This window comes from Gavialis gangeticus, unplaced genomic scaffold (assembly GCF_001723915.1).
Source record: "Gavialis gangeticus isolate Ggan-Ray unplaced genomic scaffold, GavGan_comp1, whole genome shotgun sequence".
In the NCBI taxonomy this organism is placed as follows: domain Eukaryota; kingdom Metazoa; phylum Chordata; order Crocodylia; family Gavialidae; genus Gavialis; species Gavialis gangeticus.
The window spans coordinates 41,556,013-41,560,688 of record NW_017729029.1 but is presented as its reverse complement, the minus strand read 5'-3'; the positions used below and the strand labels follow the sequence as shown (position 1 = coordinate 41,560,688).

The 4,676-nt window shown below is 50.8% G+C and overlaps 1 long non-coding RNA gene across 1 annotated transcript; it reads left to right on the top strand.

Moving 5' to 3' along the window:
* The first annotated feature begins 229 nt into the window (after nucleotides 1-229).
* On the top strand, nucleotides 230-1,601 carry LOC109300415. Its single transcript, XR_002098209.1, has 2 exons — nucleotides 230-1,346; nucleotides 1,474-1,601. It is a non-coding gene; the product is annotated as an uncharacterized LOC109300415 (long non-coding RNA).
* The last annotated feature ends 3,075 nt before the right edge of the window (nucleotides 1,602-4,676 follow it).

Below are 4,676 nucleotides of genomic sequence, written 5' to 3'. Positions count from 1 at the left end.
CGCCGCCAGCCTCCGCCATTCGAGGTCTGGGAGGTTGTAGGTCGCTGGCTGCGCCCCTCGCCACCACGTGCAATAGCTACCGATGCCCCTTTCTTCCAAGAATCAGGTAGAATTTAATGAGCCATGAAGTCAAGTGACTCCCTCAGGCAGCCTGACTAGAAATGCTGCCGCCACTGCCAGGCAGTTGGTTTTAAACTTTGGGTGGAGCAGGAATCAAAGGGACGTGCAAGGGCACCAGTGCACCCCCTGGATCCGCCCCTGGCATCAGGCATGGTCCGTCCACCCGAGAGCAGACTTGCCTTACAGGTGTGCAGATCCACACACAATCTAGACACAGAAGCACACCGTCTGTGTCAGTGACTCTGAACTCAGGTCCCTGAAGATCCTTTGAAGGGTGCCCCAGGGTGTGAGGGGATTAGTGAGCTGTGAGGAGATAAGTAGATCCTGCAGCTCTGCGAGGGCATGAGCGCTGTAATGTATAAGGTAGTTTTTAATCGGTTGCCACTCAATTCACAAAAGTTATAGAGAGCAGCCCTGAGTCCAGTGTAGGGCGCCTTAAATCCAAAAAGGTTGAGATCCACTGATTCATAAATTAGATCCACAAACACCCTTAGCTTATACCTCATGAAGAATGAGGCATGCCCTTGATTCACACACACACACATACACACATTCTGCAAATCCCTGGAACAAGCAATGACACAAGGAGTTTTGAGATGAGGTGAGCGCCTGGAAGTAACATTCAGTTCCCAAGTGGGTCACAGGGAAGTCAACTGCACAGCAAAGTGGGATAGTGGGTTTCCAAGGATCATAGATGAACTTATCTGCAGCATAGCAGCCAGAGAGCATCATGAAACCAGTCACACACAGGGCTCAGCCTGTTTGTCTGAGAACCCAACTGCCCAGTGCTAGGGGTGGGTACTAGAAAGGGTTAAAAAAGGTTGAAAGCAGAGGGGGAGCTACAGCTCTCTCACTGGGGAGAGCTCTTCTGATGCCCCCGAGGTTGGGGTTGGCGGGGGAGCACTCTATGCCATATCCCTGTGTTAGGTTGTAAGGCTCCCTGCTGTCCCATTGTCATACTCATCGTCGTCATCATCATCATCAACATTATCCTCATCACTGTACTCACCATTGTCCTCATTCTCTTTTTCCACAAGGACCTACAAAAGGACCACAGAGACTTGACCTGGCTAATAGCGCACCGTGCTCTCCCAGTGAGGGTGTGGAGACACAGAGAGGGACAAGGGACTCGACCCAACCACCTCAGAGAAACCTACCAAGATGATAGAGAGTCCATTGACCACCTCCTATGGCTCTGTCCCTATGCCAAGGGAGTGTGGAAAAAAGTAAGCCAGCTCCTGGAAGAAGTGACCGGAGTCCGGCTGATGATAAGGGAGGCAGCACTATATGGGCACCTGACTAAACAGCAGGTGCCCCAACAGCTCACTTCAACCAGTTTGTGTCCTGCGTCAGGAGCGCCCAGTGGCAATGCAGGAACCTACTGGTGTATAGACACGGAGCTCGAGGAAACAGACTGTGTCAAAATGTTTCTGAGTGAACTCCGATCCTACTACCAGAAAGTGGTAGGAGAGGATGGAGAAGAAGCAGCCAACTCCACTTGGCAAAGGGACTCTTGGCAAAAGCTATTCAAAGACACTCAGAGAGGCTGACTGGTCAGCAATAATGAAGATGACAGTGACACAACCGGACCTCGACACAGCAATGATGACAATAGTAGTGTCAGCAGTAGTGGAAGCAACAGTGAGAGTGAGTGTGACAACAACCAAGACAGGGAACAAGCAGACAATGTAAACCCCAACAGCAGGATGAAAACTAAGAGACTGTGTTATGGAAAGGACCGTGAACAGGTGTGTGGGGGGCGCAGATGCATGTGGGTGACCATTATAAAGGGTGCATGGGTTTTAAATGCGTTTTAAGCTTTGTATAGAAATGCTTACCCGGGATGCTGTATATATATATAACTATATATAGAGAGAAATATATTTTTCAAAAAAAAAAAAAAGGCTCCCTGCTTCCCCATTGCTGTCACCACTGCTCCTCATGGCAGGGGCAGGGAGGCAGCCTTGTGGAGTCCTCCAAAAAGCCCTCCCTTTTGTGAGCGACTGACGCTGATAAAGCTTCTCTTCACAGACTGCAGAACTGCTCAAAGAAAGAGAATCCTGCTTCCATGGAGCAGAGACACATGTCAGGCCAGAGGGCTCAAGGAAATGGTGCACAGAGGGTTTTCTCTGCCAGGATGTTGGTGCAAATCCCCGGTAATGCAGTGGCTGATGAGGGATTCCAGCAGCCCAAGAAGAGGACAACATTACATCCCCACAGTGACAGAGGGCTGAGACTACCCCTCAAGACACTGGCGACAGTAATAATTAATGACCCTCCTAAGCTCTGGTCCTTTCCCTGTAGGTTACTTAGTAGGCCGTGTAGGCTCCTCAGTCCACATGCTCACCCAGTCTTCACAACAGCCACTGAGCTGAGCCTGTAATTTATTCACCCCTCTGATGTAGGGCTGGGCGATTGTTCCCAGGATGCAGCGGGGGCTGCAGTACAGACTGTGTGGTGCCCTGCTGCCTCAGGGAACCCTTGGTCCTGGGCTCAGGGTAGGTGCCCAGACCCCAGGCAGTGTATGAGGAGAGTTGGGTGCCCAAGGAAGGGACTTTCAGGGAGAGCTGTGTAGGGAGCCAGAGGGAAAAAGGGCCGAGTCTTAGGCAACATACTTGTGCAGGTTGCCTGTCTTGGGCTAATAGATTTGGAGCTGGAGCTTGAACCCACATCCCACATGAGTGCTCTAGTCACTGGGTTATTGCTGGCTCCAGCGTGGCTCTTTCTGTTTCCCCAGATGGAGCTGCACCGTGTTGTATGGACCATTACGTATGCCTTGGGCCAGAGAGAAAAGCCAGCAGTCAGGACCCCACAGAGACAAAGCATTAATTCCTCCTCCAATGAATATTGAATAATTTATGCAAAAAAGAACAACTCCACCAGGAAAACAAAGCACCACATCCCAGACTAGCCAGTATGCTATTGGTCAAGCCCCTTTGAGGATGTGAGTCTAAAGAATTTGCCTAAGGCCATGCAGGAAGTCTGTGGCAGAGATAATGGACCTCAGCTCTCCCACTTCCAAAGCCAGCCCTGAGCAGAGCACCACCCTGCTTCTTCAGGGCAGGGAGAGTCTCTCACTCACTATGTCACTAGATAGTACTGAGCACAATAGAACCCCAATCTGGGGTTAGTGATACAGGTCCTGAAGTTTTCAAGATCCAGTTGTACAAACACATGGTTTGGATGGCTTAATCAGGGATGATCTTCCCTTGAGCAAGGGAGTCAAACTAGATGACCTTGAGGTACCTTCCAGCCCTACGTTTCTGTGACTCATTCAGGTGTTGGCTCAGTGGTGTTGCTGCCAGGTGTTTCTGCCCTCAGTGGTGCTGCAGAGGTTGGCAGGTCACCAGCTTCTGCTGTGAGAATATTAGTAGTCTCTTTTCTCCCTCCTCAGCCGCCCAGGCACAAGCATGAGGGTTTGCATCACTCAAGCAGCCCTGGCTGGGAATTTCCAGCCTGTCAGCCCCCAGCGCACCAGCCAATTGCTGAACAACAGTCGTGTCATGTTATTTCCTGGTGCCTGTTGCCCCGTGACAGCCTGTGATGGTAAATAATCTTGTGCCATGAAGGGGCTGGAGAATGACGCTGAGGGTCCAGGTCTCTGCAACCCACAGACCCTTGTGAGCAGGGAGAGTGGGGCAAGATCAAGGTTTATTATGCAACTTCTCTCCCCAAATACTCCCCCATGTATAGGCAGCCCATGAATAGATCAGCCTCACTTGTTCCTCTGTGTCAGGTGGGGGGAGGGTTATATCCCTCCCCCTGCCTTCTAGCCATGCAACGGAGGGAAGGATGGAAGTGCTGGAAGTGTCCTGGCTTTGGTTTTTCAGACATGCTTTGCACCTTGTTCATTCCTTTCTGTCTTGTTCCTCCACATGTGTTTGGGCCCCACTTCTTACAGGAGAAGACAACTGCTTCTTTGGAGCATGGGGGCAATCCAGACTCTGCCCCACGTGGGCCTAATTCTGAGTTATCCCACCCTTGTGTGGTTGGGAGTAGTCATTTTGAGTCCCCCTCATGCTGCCCAAGTGGTGGTGCAATTTAGGGCAGTGTCAATGCTGATCTAACTTCCCAATTTTCCAATTTTCTCAAACTGGTCGAAACGAGCTGTTAGGAACCCCTGCTGTTTAGTCAGGTGTCCATACAGTGCTGCCTCCCTTGTCATCAGCCTGACTCCTGCCACCACTTGAAGGGGTCGGCTTACCTTTTTCCACACTCCCTTGGCATAGGGGCAGAGCCATAGGAGGTGGTTGATGGTCTCTCTATCATCTTGGCAGGTTTTCCTGGGATGGTTGGGTCAGTCCTTCATCCCTCTCTGTGTCTCCACACCCTCATTGGGAGAGCGTGGTGTGCTATTAGCCAGGTCAAGTCTCTGTGGTCCTTTTGTAGGTTCTTGTGGAAAAAGAGAATGAAGACAATGGTGAGTACAGTGATGAGGATGATGATGATGACGAGTACGACAATGACAAGTGAAAGCACTGGAATGGGGATGGGTGTGCAGGCTTGTGGGTGCGTGGGTGTGCAGTGCAAACTTTGTAATGGGACTGAAATAATTT